General features: G+C 43.5%; 1 protein-coding gene across 2 annotated transcripts in view; it reads left to right on the forward strand.

Annotated features, from left to right (window-relative positions):
• Fam126b (family with sequence similarity 126 member B) overlaps positions 1 to 15,615 on the forward strand; it is a 53,281-nt gene that overhangs the window by 4,991 nt on the left and 32,675 nt on the right. For both annotated transcript variants that reach the window (XM_013353476.2, XM_005366339.2), the window contains exon 2: positions 10,813 to 10,909. The gene's annotated coding sequence lies outside the window, so the exon portion shown is untranslated. The remainder of the gene's footprint in view (positions 1 to 10,812; positions 10,910 to 15,615) is intronic.

The raw sequence follows: 15,615 nt of genomic DNA on the forward strand, positions 1-15,615 counted from the left end.
TGCGCCACCACCGCCCGGCTTCTAGTGGCTTTTTATTTTTATCATTTACTTAGTTTTGTTTTGAGTCAGGATCTCCTGTCCTGAATACTGGCCTTGAACTCCTGATACTGCCTCACGAGCTGGAATTGCAGCTACTTGCCATCAAACCCAACTACTTACCTATTTTGAAAAGTATTTCATTAGCCAGATGGTAGTGGGACACACCTTTCATCCCAGCACTTGGATGTAGAGGCAGGAGGATCTCTGTGAGTTCAAACCAGCCTGGTCTACAGAGTAAGTTCCAGGACAGCCAGGGCTACGTAGAGAAACCCTGTCTCCTTGTCTCAAAAAACAAGCAAACAAAAAGGTGCTTCATTTATTTAGTGTGTACATGTGTGTTTGCATGTGGGGCTCACATGTGTGGAGGTCAGAGGCTACCTCTTAACGTGTGGGTTCTGAGGATTTTTAGTTTGTCAGACTTAGAGGTCAGCACCTTTACCCACTGAGCCATCTCACCCGCCTCATTTGTATTTAGGTTGGCACATAGTTGCAGACACTTATGGGGTACTATATGGTGTTTTACTATGTACATACATTGGACAGCATACATTATGTAACGTTCAAATCAGGGTGACCTTTCTCAGCTCTTCCATTGTTTATCTTTTGTGTGTTTGTAGTGAGAAGATTCACACCTGAGCTGCTTTGAGATAGAGGTGACTGCGGTTCTCTGTGCTCCTCCCACTACAGGAGAGCACCAGAGTTTGTACCCTAACTCTGCTGACAGCACCCATTAGCTAACCTCTGGTGACCACTGCTTCATTCTGTCTCTGTAGAAGAGCGAGGTCTTGTGATAGCTGTCTTTCTGTAACTAACAGTTAACATAATGTACAGTAGGTCTGTCCATGTTGTCAGAATTTCATCCTTTAACTCAATAGTACTATTATGTATTTGACCCATTTTCTTTGTTCATTCAGCAGTTGGTAGAAATTAAGCTGATTTTTTTTTTCGCTTTTGTGAATAGTACTTCAGTAAACACGGGAAACCAGTGTCTCTCAATACAGATTTCCATTCCCTTGGAGAATATATATATATATATCTCCAGTACAGCTGGTCTTTGTATCTTATAATGTTGTATGATGTAATCTTTTGTGTGGGTCTGTGGAGTAAGCCTCAGAGTGGCCAGGTTATTTTCCATTCCAGAGGCTAGGGATGTAGTTTGGTAGTAGAGCATTAGCGTGTTCACTATGCGAACAATGTGAACAAAAGACAAACCTGTAAGTGACATCACCCCCGAGCTTTGCTAAGACATCAAATAAGAGGCACAATGGCTCAGTGGTAAAAGCTTTCACCTCGAAGCCTGTTGATTTGAGCCCAGTCCCCAACACCCACATCAGTGTGGATGGAGAGAAGCAGCTCCTGAAAGTTGTTCCCATGTCCCCACACATACACGGTGGCATGTGTGGCCATGTGTTCTTGGGTCCCCACACATACACGGTGGCATGTGTGACCATGTACATGCCACATACAAATAGATCGTTGTAGAAATGGCTTAAGATGCACGTGCAAAAGACAGAATGGAAAGCATGAAGGATTTGCTCAAGATTTTTATGAATTATAGAAATGGGATAATGAGAATCAGCCTTAATTTCTGCTATAAATCTGAGTCAATTTCTCTCCTTTTCAAGAAGAATTAGTACAACTTTTGAACATCTTCTTTTCAATAAAATGTTTTATTTCCTAATTCTGATTTTCTTGCAGTTTGTTTTTCTGGTAACGGTTTTGTTACTTTTCTGCACTATAACCTGTGGTATTGACAAGAGACTGCAGTGCTGTAGCATAGTGGTTGTCAGTGTTCTGGACGCCTTCCCCATGCGGCTGAGTTGTGGCTGTGCTGTGCCCCTAGTGAGCCAAGGCTCTTCAGTCGGTCTTGCTCCTCCTCGCTCGCCCCTTCCACACAGCAGAGATACCTGCCTCCTTGTCTGCGTTACCTTGAGGGACCTCTAAAGTGGCTGGAGAACCACAAGTTTGTTGCTAAAGTCACTTTCTTCCTTACAGTTGGGAATCGTATTTTGATTACTAAAAACAGATAAATAACCTCTGCCTAGCCAGGTGTGGTGGTGCACACCTTTAATCCCAGGACTAGGGAGGCAGAGGCTGGTGAATCTCTGAGTTCAAGGACAGCCTGGTCTACAGCCACAGCTACCTCTATCTTGAAAAAGAAATCACTTCTTTATTTAAATTCTTAAGAATCAGAAATAGATAGTGTAGGGCTGACGCACCTCAGAGCTGTCAGGGACCCAGGCTCCTTGTTTCCCCTTTGTCCTTCTTAGTTTGTGTTTTCCATTTTCAAGGTCCCCCAGTGACACCAGCTGACCAGTTCTAGGCAGAAGAAAGAAAAGCGGCACTCATTCATCTTTTAGGAAACATCTTCAGAAACCCTATGCAGGAGTTGTTTGATTTATAGCAAGTGAAACTCGGTCTTTTGTTACACATAATTGCAAATAAAGCTGGAAAATGGCCATTGCCCAGCATGTGTAGACTCGATCTGTGGGCTTGGGGACAGGGCTCTGTGCCGTCTGTAAACTAGTAATCCTTTCACACTTGCTGCTTCTCCTCTGCTGTGTCTGTCACTGCCTGCCGTTGAGCCGTTCATTCGCTATGAGCTGAAGAGCTAGAGATGCGAATCCTACAGAGAATGCTCTGCTCCAGAGAAGCTGGAGTTTAATCTAGAGATGCGAATCCTACAGAGAACGTCCTCTGCTCCAGAGAAGCTGGGGTTTAATAGTAGGATTTATAAACTTCTTTGTTTTTGTGTTTTGCTTTGTTTTTTTGAAACACAGTTTCTCTGTAGCTTTAGAGCCTGTCCTGGAATTTGCTCTGTAGACCAGGCTGGCCTCGAACTCACAGAGATCCAACTGCCTCAGCCTCCCGAGTGCTGGGGTTAAAGGCGTGCGCCATCACCACCTGACAGAATAAGTTTCTGACAAGAAAATTACTGAGTTTTAAGATTTTTTGGGAATAGCTCTCACTATGCCTTTGTCTACCACATCAGTTTTTACAAGGTGTAAGAGGGAGAGGAGGAGGAGACCTTTTGGAGGGGTGTTAGAAAATGGAGTGCAAGGAGCTTTTTTATGTTCTAAGGCAGAAGAAAAAGGCTGTTCCCAAACCCAAGACGAAGGGGTCCTAAGAGTCACGCTCATGTATTTTAAGTGCCACCAACGTTTGTCCTCTGATTTGAGACCTGCGTATCAGCTGGTCTTAGATGCCCCTTTCCTGAAGAATGTGTACTGATGCACCACCTGGTATAAGTATCCTCATTCCAGGAGGCTCAAGAGATGGCTTCAGCACATAGTTCATCTCTGAGGTGTGTTTGTCAGTGTTATCCAGAACAACCGCCAAGAAAGGATGCTTGCATATCATATGAGATTGGTTAGAAGGCTCATATGACTAGTTAACCCATCTCAAAACTGCAAGGCAGTTGGTCAGCAGCACAATAGAGTTAGTGGTGTAGCTCCTTTCCATGTCCAGATGCTTGGAAGCCAGAGGTGATGTAGTTAGCCTACCCCAGGAAGGGAAGAGGATGTCCTGAGGAAGGCGTACGTGGGCAGGAGGAGCCCTCCTGCTTGGAAGGGTTACACTGTTCTGTTTGGGCCTTCGGCAGATTGTGTGACCCCCACCGCAGTAAAGGGAATCTGTGTCTGTCAGTCTGCAGATAGTTGACTGTCATCCATAGTATCCTCAAATAGCACCTAGGGTGATGTTTATCTAAATACATAGGTAAATGAGATAAGAGATATTTTTATCCAGGGTGGGCCACAAATATATCATAAACAGTAATGAATATAAACAATGATATTTTAATGTCTCTAATAACCATTAACTTGACAACAAAATAGCTGTAATTTCTGTTAGTATCCAGATCACAGAAATCTTTGTGCCCCCATGTACATTCGTAATCTAGTGAGAGTGTAAGTCCTAGTTATAGACAATAAAAGACTTAGAACTTTGTTCTTTTTGAAGGGTTATGAATTCTGTTCGCATCCCTGGCCTAGGTTGACAGCCTGTTGGGGGGGGGGAAGGCTGCGTTGATGGAGGGAAAAGCGTGTGAGAGTTAAGAGCTGGACCGTTACAGTTAGCACATAGTTCGGGGTATCGCCAAGAGGAGAGTAGCTGAAGACAGTAATGCTTGGAGAAGTGAGACAGCCTGGGTTCTCATGGACGTGCAGATCAGTGTGGGTGATGGAGTGCTGAGTGTGGGGTGCGTGCCTGTCGTTCCTGCACTCAGGCCGGAGGATTGATTACAAGTTCAGTGCCAGCCTGCCTTGCCTAACAAGACCTGTTTCCAGAAAGAGGGAAGAGGGAAGGAAGGAAGGGAGGGAGGGAGAGATGGAGGGAAGGAAAAAAGGAAAGAAGGGTTGGAACTCAGTGTTTAATTTATGTCTCAATCCCTGCTAACAGGGCCATTTGTTCTAAGTCTAGTGAGCAAGCACTAATTCAAAACACCCCTTAGCCAAGCCATTATATCCATATCTGGTCCCCTCTCTTTTAGGTCTTTTTATATCTTGGGCGTCATGTAAAGCTGAGCCTACTGAGGTATTCCCTTTCCTTTTCCTAGCGGATGCTTCTTTGTTGTAGAAATGCCAGCTTATTATATGAAACCACATGAAAACCAAAATCAATTTTTTTTCTTTTCTTTGTGTTGTAGGGAATTTTACAAGGCCACAGAATAAGGTGGAGGTGACATTTTGTAGGAATAAAAGCCCTAGATCTAGAACCATTTCTTGCCTCTTACTAGGCTTTTGTGGCCTGCTGCAGTCTCATTGTATAACTGCTCCAGTCAAAGCAGTAATGTGGCCACAGTAGTTACAGCCAATCTTCAGATAGTAGCTGGGCTCTGTTTGTCCTTTAAAGAAAAAGGTGTATTTATTGCCTTGTAAAATCTCTGTGAGCTTACAAATTTGGGTGATACAGCAAGCTGTCTTCACGTGGTGGTTGGCAGAGCATCCCTCGGACTCTATCAGGGATGCTACAGGAAGGAGCAGGTATGCTAGACACTGCTTTCTGTCGTGAAACGGTTTGTGTAAGTCGTTTATACTTTTTGATTCAAAGAAGTCATTAAGCCAGGTGGTGGTGGCACACGCCTTTAATCCCAGCAGATGAATCTCTGTGAGTTTGAGGCCAGCCTGATCTACAGAGTGAGTCCAAGACAATCTCCAAAACTACACAGAGAAAGCCTGTCTCTAAAAATTAAAAAAAGTCATTAAGTCATGTCTAACTAGAAGAACAGAAGTGGAGGTCCTCTCTTGCACAGTGAGGAGGGGAAAGAGCTAAGTGTGTCTGTCACTTCCGTTATTGATGGGACTCTGCCGGCACTTCAGCCTGGGACTTGTGTTCTTGAAGATGGGGTAGGTTCTATGGTCACTATGAATACTTTCTTCCAGGGTACAAAAGCTAGGCAAGGAGCTGTTTCTAGAAAGGAGAACGAGCATTGTCAGAAGGAGCCATAGTTCTTTCTCTTAAAGGGGTCGTTCTCCACCATGGCAGTTTTGCTCTCAGGGGGTATTTGGAGATATTTTGATGGTATTTGGAGATGTCAGACTCACAGAAAATGTGAGCGGCGGCTTGTGGCCTGAGATGCTCTATCATGCACAAACAGAACAGTCTCTCACGTCAGGAATGACCAAATGCAAGTTGTGCCAAGGCTGAGAACCCTTGCTATTAGTCCAATGTTGTGACATCTACAGGGCAGGCCGGTAGCTAAAACCACTACTTGTCTTCTGCCGTAGACACTTTGAACACCGTTGGCTGGATATAAGGGCAAACACACAGCTGCACTGCCACCTTGGTTTGCTGCCTGCTCCTGCCGTGGGCTCATTTAAAACTGGCAGCCTTCTGGGTTACTGGGGGATGTGATGAAGCAGCATACTGATGTGCTTTATGTTATTTCAGGGTTTAAGCACGCCTGTCATATAGTTCTGTCTTACTCTTTCTTTTTTGGGACAAAATGCCTGCCATTGTACTGGCCGGAATGTCGGGCAGCTGCTCACACTGTGTTCTCAGGAGTAAAGAGAGACGAATGGGGGTCAGCTCATTTCCCCTCTTTCGCTCAGTCCTGGACCCTAACTCGTGACTTGACACCTTCCAAATCAGTGTCTTTCTGCTTCAGCTAACCCTTTCTGGGAATTGCCCTCAGACACATGCACAGGGGTCCAGTCAAGCTGGCAGTTCTATTAGCCAGAACTGCTTCTTCCCAAGGGCTAGCTGAGCCGTTCATTCGATGGGTGCATTTTGGTATACCCCCAAGAGTATCATTAATATAGAGAACTCTAAGCTATACAGTTCTAATATGTGGTGTAATGTGACTTCTACTTAAGGACCTTGCTGACCAGGTGAAATAAACATGATGTTCTTAGCATAGTCAGTGTGTGTGGTGTCTAGGGTGAGGTCTTCAGTTTGGTAGTCTTGCCCACGTGGTAGTGTATGCCTGCACTGTAAGCACTGTTAGAGCAGGCATGCAGGTTTGAGGCCAGCCTAATCTAGGTATTGCAAGACCCTGACTAGGGAGGAAAAACAGTTCTTAGATTCTAGCTTGACAGAGAGTTGATCTCACTACTTACTGATTATTTGACCTCAGGAAATGATTTAATCTCTCAGGGCCTGTTTCCTCATCTGTAAAATTGGGATGGTAACAGTTACATAGGATTACTGTATATAGGTAAATTGTGTAAAATGTCTGAAATAGCCCCAGTATGTTGGCTAGTTTTTTTTTTTTTTTAGATTTATTATGTATACAGTATTCTGTACACTGCAGGCCAGAAGAGGGCACCAGATCTTATTACAAATGGTTGTGAGCCATCATGTGGTTGCTGGGAATTGAACTCAAGACCTCTGGAAGAGCACACAGTGCTCTCAACCCGTGAGCCACTTCTCTAGCTTCTAAGGTTTTATATATTCCCAGCCTAAATTTTCTCCTTGAAGATTTGTACATTACGGTAGGGCGTATTTCTTACTAGCTGACACTTTATAGCATGTATGATACTGGCTGTCTTAGGGTTACTGTTGCTGTGATGAGACACCGTGACAAAGCAGCTTGCGGAGGAAAGGGTTTGTTTGGCTCACACATCCACATCACTGTTCATCACTGAAGATGTCAGGACAGGAACTCAAGTAGGACAGGAACCTGGAGGCAGGAGCTGATGCAGAGGCATGGAGCAGTGCTATTCATTGGCTTACTTCACGTGGCTTACTTAGCCTGTGTATAAAACCCAGGACCACCCACAGTGGGCCAGGCCCTCCCACATCAATCACTAACCTAAAAAATGCCCTACAATGGAGAGATGGCTCAGAGGTTAAGAGCACTGGCTGCTCTTCCGGAGGTCCTGAGTTCAATTCTCAGTAACTACATGGTGGCTCGCAGTCATCTGTAATGAGATCTGGTGCCCTCTTCTGGTCTGTAGGCAGAACGCTGTATACATAATAAATAAACAAATCTTTAAAAGAAAAAGCTCTATGAGGACCAAAGGACCCAGGTTCAGTTCCCAGCACCCACGTGGCAGCTCACAGCTGTCTGTAACTCTAGTTCCAAAGGAACTCTACTGCTTTCTTCTGGCCTCTGCTGGCACTGCACACAGACAAGGACAAAATGCTTATACACTTAAAAAAGAAAAATAATAAATCTAAGACCTCAGTATAGGAAAGAAATTCATTAAAAGATACTGTAAGAGGATTTTCAGATTTGATTAGCTATTTTCTTAATTTGTTGTTATGGATTTTAAACATAAATGCTTCATATACATTTAATTATATTTAAAGTTAGAAAATGTACGTTAAAACTTTTCTTATACTGTTTATTTAAGAGTTGATAGTAATCGTTGTTAGAAGGGGAGAAATGTGTTGGTGCTGAGATGCCTGCTCCTGTTTCACCCCCTCGATTCTTTTTTGTTTGATTTGTTTTTTTGAAATGGCCGCATGATGTACCCCAGGCTGACTTTTTTTTTTGGTTTTTTGAGACAGGGTTTCTCTGTGGCTTTGGAGCCTGTCCTGGAACTAGCACTTGTAGACCAGGCTGGTCTCGAACTCACAGAGATCCGCCTGCCTCTGCCTCCCGAGTGCTGGGATTAAAGGCGTGCGCCACCACCGCCCAGCTAGACTGACTCTTTTAGACCGGGCATCTTCCTGTCTCAGCCTCAAGTACACTCAGTCTCCTCTATTAGGTTTCCTTCTTTCTCTTTTTGAGATCGTTTGAGAAGAATTACAGTCAGGGTCTTGAAGAAATGTATGTATGCCCATGTTCATTTCAACATCATTCACAATACCTAAAACTTGGAAGCGGTCCAAGACCCATTAACAGATGAATTGACTAGCAGAACATAAAACGCCCTATGCGTACCCTGAAATATTGTCTAGCCTTAACAAGGAAGGACAGTCTGAAGTGTTGTTGAACAGGTATGGAGTTTGGAGATGTTACACTAGGAGACATTAGCTAGTCACACAGAACCCTCACACTACCTGTAGGAGGCGCTCAGAGTGCTCAAGACCACAGTAGGGTGACTGGGGCAGAGACAACAGAGGAGTGTCACTCTTGGTCTTATAACCGTAGGGATGCATGCTAACAGCCCCAGACAGTACACTCAGACACGGTGGGAAGTTTATACATGTATCACCCTACAGTACCAATGGAGGGGAAACACAAAGAGGAAAATGTCAGCTAGCTTACATAATTTTACCTTAGGAAAGCTTGTTTTGAATTGGGTCTGTTAACTAGGTAAGGATGGGAAGTTTTGGAGGTTAAGATGCAATCAAATCTACAGATTTTTCATCTTTTTGTTGCCCAAATATTTGTTCTATTTGTTGTCCTATTACCTCAAGGAACTTCGATGTTTTTGAGAAAAGAAAATGTCCCTTGTTTTCAACAATTGCCTCTAGGGAATGACTTTTGTTTGGTGCCAAGCAGTGATAGAGCTTTGTGGGTGGGATCTTCCAGGAAATTACATTTCTCCGGGAGTGAAGCCTTGAAGGCACTTTAACCTGCCCGTCCTCCAGCTGCTGTCCCTACGGTTTTCACTGATTGCTCTCAGAGCTGTTGTGGAGCGTGGGGATAGGGCAGATTAAAACTACAAAGCTCTCTGTTCTTAACCCTGGCCCCGTGTGTGGGGATATGGATGTGGTATGTGTGTGCACAGCATGTATGATTTGTGAGACTGCTGGTCCTCACCTTCCACATTGTTCAAAGCAGGGTCTCTTGTTCAGTTTCTACTCCAGGCCCTTGAGCTTCCTAGGATTTTCCTGTCCCTACCGGCTGTCTTTCTGTAGGAGTGTTGAAATGATAAACACAGCAGTACTGTCTACTCTGCTGGAGTGGAGGTCCTGACTCTGAACTCTGGTCCTTGGGCTCGCGTGGCAAGTACCCGATTCATTCAGCCATCTCCACAGCGGCTTCTCTTGAGTACACACTTCCCTGTTTACTTTATACTTCTGATTAACCCCCAGAGTTTGTGGAGAGCTTTAGTCCGCTTCATTGCTTGTATGGCGGGCAGGTTTTCTGAAGTCAGTCATCACTGTGCTGTCTTTACTGCCGTCACCTGTGATGCAGTTGTTGGCAGAGCTCCCTGGGTTCCCAGTGAAGACCTCCAGGTTCCCGTGTTAGAACGAGGAGTTGGGCAGCTAGTGTGTGTAGTAATAGAAGACAGCAGGCCAGTACTAAGGAAGGCGGTGCCCTTTGTGCGCCATCTGCGTAGCACCCATAGGCTTGTTTGGTTTCGCGCTTTGCTGTTTCCCAGTAGTCTTGGCTGGGGAGCTTTTCCAGCTTCCTCTCTTTCAGCCGGTTTCTTGATGTGCCAACCTCAGCCTTTGTGTAAGGTTCCCGACTCTGCCCTGTTTCTTGCCTCAGTGCCCCTCAGACTCGGCAGCAAGTGCCCTAACCCAGAGAATCATCTTGCTGATCCCTGGAATTTACTTTTGTGAATAGCGTGGGGTTAAGGGTCACGGTACATTGTTTTCCGTAGAGATCCCCTAGTCACCTAACATCTTTTTAAGACTCTTCTTTTCCAATTGCATTGCAGTTTTATTCTTGTTATAAGCCAGTTAACAAGGCTGTTTGTAGACTCTGTTTTCTGTTTGTTATTTATTTAGTTTGGGAGTGGGGATGGGTGGCATGGTGAGGCTGGGTGGAGTCCATATTTCTGTAAGGATTTTAGATTTCTCTTGAGCTGAATCTCCAGCAATTTAAATAACCTACCCAACATCTTAAAGGTAATTAATGGAATACTCGATGCTAAAATTTGAGACTTTTTGTCTCCAAAATATTTTTTCTTTCCAGGACAGGAACCAAAAAGCTACGGAGAAACCCTGTCTCAAAAAATAAAAAAAATATTTTCTTGGATATGATAAAGGTATATGCGTATTGTAGCTATTGTAGGATGTTTTAGGGTCAGCTGAGCTACAGTGAGCTGGTAAACATGCTTACTGCACAGGTGTCAAGGACCTGAGCTCCATGTAAAAAGCCAGTTATGTGTGTGAGATCAGTGCTGCCTGTGTGTGATCTCAGTGCTGACGGGGAATGATGTATCTCATGCTGATCTGTTGGCAGGCAGGCCTCTGGAGAGTTCCATACTCAGTGCTGTGTGGAGAGGGGAAGGTGGGCAATCAAGGTATAGACTCGGTGTCTTCCCCACGGTCATGTGCGGGGCACGCAGCCTCATGCATGTGTACACGTGCACCATCAGCTCTGCAGACACACAAACGTAAACTGTTTTATGAGTGTGTCTTTTAAAACATTTGTGAAATGTTCTTGAAAATATTCTCTTACCATTTTAATTATTTATTTTTTTATAGAGTTGGAAAATATTTAACTCTCAACAAATGAATTCCACGCTTGAACTCAGCTGCATTCCTGTGCCACCTCCTCCTTTAGAAAACTGATCTAAGACAGGTAAAATTATGACCTTGACTTTTAGAAATGAAGAATAAATTTCCCATATGATTAAACATGTTAGGAATGTTTGGTAATCTTTGGTGAGTAGCATTATTTATTATACAATTTTACCTGAAATGATCACACCTTAACTACCTTTAAATTCAATTTTTGAATTATTTTAGCAATTGCATTTAACAAATGTATTGTCTGAATTTTACTTCTATTTAGTTAATTTATTGGGCACAGTTGTGCTATCAGGGTACATCTGGATCACTATTGTCTGAAGCGACTTTTGTAACCATGGCTGTGTTCTTTTTCTGTTCTGTATGATATGGGGAAATAACCACATGCAGCTTCTGAGTAGTCGACCTGTGGCTAGAGCAAATAAATTGCCTTTCCAGTTTTATTAATGATGTGCAAAATACATAAAATCAAAGCCACTGTTGTTTTGTTTGCCTGTAATTCCGCTTGGGAGGATTCAGAGTTCAAAGGTCATTTTTAGCTAGACAGAGAGGGGACTGGAAGAGAAGAGAGAACCCAAAGAAATACTCATTCCCAAATCTGTTTTGCTTTAATCCAAGATCCTGCGCACATCTCAACAATTCCACAGTTTTCATGGAAAACTCATGCCAAGTCAGGTCAGGAAGAGAACGGGAATGAATCTACCCGGGAAGACAGTTGGAGTTCAGGAATGCTGGCAGGGATGTGTAAGTGAGAGCCTCCTTGACAGTGTTCAGAGTAGGGACGAGGAACAAGAAGAGTCAGAAAGACAGTGCTTGTGCTGCATGGAGTCTGAGCCAGACCCAGCATCCCAATGAAAAGCCAGTATTACCAAGTCTTCAGAGTGACTGCAGGCAAGGGGGCTCAGTGCCACCAACCTTACACCCCTGCCAGCTGTGAATCAGCACAGACACAGACTTGCCGTCCCAGAACCTAGCAGTCACGTGCTGCAGACTCGGGAGTTGGTGCTGTGGGGAGCAGACACGTAGGTTTCGGAATTCAGCCTGGCTGAGGACCGGCACTCTGGCTGTGTGTGTATCCCTTTACTGTCTCCTCCCATGAGGACTAATGAGCTCGGTTGGGATGGTGTCCTGAGTTGCAGTTCTGTATCTGAATGAATCCACATCAGGAGGGCGGGATAACCAACATTAGGCTCTCTAGCACCACAGGAAGTACTGTTTTTATGGCGTACACAACAGGTTGTCTTATGAAGTGAAGTCATCAGTAAAGACATCCACATACACATCCACACCCCACCCCATCCTACCCTGTTGTAGGAAGGCTGCTTGCTTGTTCCTGTCTGCTCAGCCCTAAAATAACCACACAGAACCTTTATTAATTAAATCACTGCTTGGCTTATTAGCTCTAGCTTCTTACTGGCTAGCTCTTACATCTTAATTTAACCCATTTCTATTAATCTGAGTATTGCCACGTGCCTGTGGTTTACCAGCAAGGTTCCGGCTTGTTCGGTCCCATCTCCTGACTCCGCCTTCTTTCTCCCACCTGCCTCTATTCTGTACTCACCAATGCTAGTCACAGCATGCGGGGGGGTGGGGGGAACCCCACATCGCCACCCCACATTTATCACCTCTCACTTTTCTACTACGCTGTCTTTCTTAATGAAGCTCTTTTCTATGTCTTTTAAAAATATATATTAATTCATTTCCTGGCAGGGCAAGGGTGCACATTATGTACTTATGTGACAGTCATAACACAACCTTAGGGAGTCAGCTCTCTTCCTTCCACCATGCGGGTTTTGAAGATTGAACTTAGGTCTTCAGGCTCAGCAGCAAGTGCTTTTACCCACTCTACCATAAACCTCTCTGGCACCCCCCTGTGTTTGAAAGGAGGCCTCCCTCTCCTCCAAGACCCTGCCGTTTGTCTCTGATGCTCCTCTCCTAATTACTCCTGACGTTAAGGTCATGAGATCTGTGGTCATGAAAACTCTCTCTGAATAAAGGTCATTCCGGAGGATAATTGGTCTCAGCTTCCTTCATAAAATAACTAGATCCTTTTTAACTGTGGACTGCAGGTTCCTGAGGAGACCACAGGCAACAGATCCTCTAGAGCTAGGGTCAGAGGTGGTTATGAGCCACTTGACATGGGTGCTAGGAACCAAACTCAAGTCTTCTGCCAGAGCGGGGTGTGCTCGTGTGACTTCTGAGCCATCTCTCCAGTCCCCTGAGCCCACATTTTATTGTAAGATAGAATAGGTCTAATTTCTGTCTTTCCCAGAAAGTAGGAAAATAAATTTTGAATTAATTTAAATAGCCATTTTCAGCTTAGAGCTACTATATCATATAGTACAGTTTTGAGTTTGGTCTTAGAGAATTTAATAACAGCTGCCTTAATCTAAGATTTAGACATACACTTTGAAATATCTTCATAATTTTTTTCCTGTTTTGTGGGGAGTTTGGGAGGGTTCAGTACAGGGTTTCTCTGTGTAGCCTGTCTATCTTGGAACTGTCTCTGTAGACCAGGCTGGCCTTCACCTCAGAGAGCTGCCTACCTCTCCCTCTTGAATGCTGGGATTAAAGGTGTGCATCACCATGCCTGGACCTAAAGCTATGCGCCACCATGCCTGCCTGGCCCCCAATATTTTTTTTAACCAAGCTTAAGAATTTGCAGTAACATTTATTACTGTCTCATATGTTAAACTGGTAATTCTGTAGCTTTGTTTATTTATAATTTTGATTCCCTTGAAACTCTTGAGAGTTCTTATTTTCTTTTAATCCTTAGCATTTTATTCAACAATATTTCTAATAATAAATCAATAATTATTATGCACAAAATAAAAATGCTTCTTGAGTTGTCAAGAACTTAAATAATTGTAACAGCTAACATAAGCATATGTGCCAAACACTGTTCTTAGACCTTGTGTGTTATTTATTATGTTAAAAATAAAAAATCTCTTGACAGTTGAATATACTGGCAACATGCCTTTGATTCCAGCACTGGAGAAGTAAAAACAGGAGGATTTTTACTTAAAAATCCTCATTCAAGGATCATTCAAGGTCATTCTAGTCAACCTAGTCAACACAGAGTTTCAGGCCAACTAGGCTTCACAGTTGAGAACACGTCTCAAAAACAAGTAAAAACTAAAAATCCTTTTATTATAGATACTTCCATTGTCCTCAAACAAGGAGTTTGAGGTGACAGAGAAGTAACTCTCCCAAACATGTACGTTGTATAGGCCAGAACACGTCTCTTACCAGTCTCTGCTGGATCATGCTAGGCAAGCACTCTAGCAACGGAGCTGTGTCCTGAGCCTTAGTTCTTTTTTCCTGAAGCAGGGATTCGTAGTTTTGCTTAGATCTCAGAACAATCTCTGAATGCACAATCCATAGCCCCATCCACAAAAATAAGTAAGAAAATAACTGTAAGAGCCTTGTTTTCTATCTCTTACATCAAATTGTATATTTGTAGCTTCCATTTATCAATATTTTAGTTTTTATTCATTGTAAGAAATTCCAGGTTGTAACAAAGTAGATAGAATAATATAATGAACTTTGTGTATTGTTTACTAAACAAAATGGCTATCAACTTAAGGTCAGTCATATTTTAATTATATTCAGTGCAAGGGGCTGGAGAGGTGACTCCGTGATTAAGTGTGCACACCACTCTTGCAGGAGGCCTGAGTTTGGTTCCTGGCTTCCACATCTGGTGCTCACAGCCACCTGTAATTCCAGCCCCAGGGATCTGACGCCCTCTCTTGGCCTCCTAGGGTACATGTGCACACATGAACATAGCCCATACAGAGACACATCACATGGATATATGTTTAAACATTTGCATCTGATTTACTCTTCTGCTTTCCTCTGTCCCCTTTTTTTATATGTCTATATCGAAACATGGTCTCAGTGAGGCTGGACTAGTTTGGTTTGGGTTGCTTTCATTAACACCATGACTAAAAGCAACCTGGGAAGGAAAGGTTTTATTTCATCTTAAACTTTATCATCATTGGGGGAAGTGAGGTAGGGATTCAAGGCAGGAGCTTGAAGCAGAAACCAACAGAGGAAGCTGCTTCCTAGCCTGCGTGAAGTGTCTCTCACAGCTAGCTACTTTTCTTACACATGCAGGGCCCACCTGAGTAGGGATGGTACCTACCTCCAACAGGGGCCTGAAATCTCCACCAATTAACAGTCAAGAAAATGTCCCACAGACAAAAGCCCACAGACCACTTTGTCAGAAGCTTTTCTTCAGTTGAGGTTCCCGCCTGTATGAATCAAGTTGACAACACAAACACGTAATCCACAACGTCCTTAGCACCCAGTGTGGGGAAAATGCACACACATCTACAAGTCGCTCTGATTAGTCTTTTTGAGTGGCATGAGGTGTGGCAAACACAGAAGCACTTCTCTGCGCTCTCACAGACAGCTCCACGTCCTTGGGGTCTGTTCTCAGTGTCCTATTTTTCCTTACTCCTTCCTTTTGAGTGAAGAAAGTTTTGCTTCGTTTTCATTTGAAAGTTCAACGTGTCTCATTTTTATCAAGTTAAATATGTTAGACTACCCTCAATGGCAAGAACTTAAGAGTTTCCAAGCTTTTAAAAAATGTAAACTTTAATTAGAATTATAATTTACAGACTATTATTCAATTTGATTTTGCTAGTAAGGCATTTTTTCGTCTTAGAAAATTTAAGAATCTGATTTATTTTGCATAATGCATATATTGTTATCAGTTTTCCAGTTTGTTTGTTTGTTTTTCGAGACAGGGTTTCT

This window comes from Microtus ochrogaster, unplaced genomic scaffold (assembly GCF_000317375.1).
Source record: "Microtus ochrogaster isolate Prairie Vole_2 unplaced genomic scaffold, MicOch1.0 UNK8, whole genome shotgun sequence".
NCBI lineage: Eukaryota > Metazoa > Chordata > Mammalia > Rodentia > Cricetidae > Microtus > Microtus ochrogaster.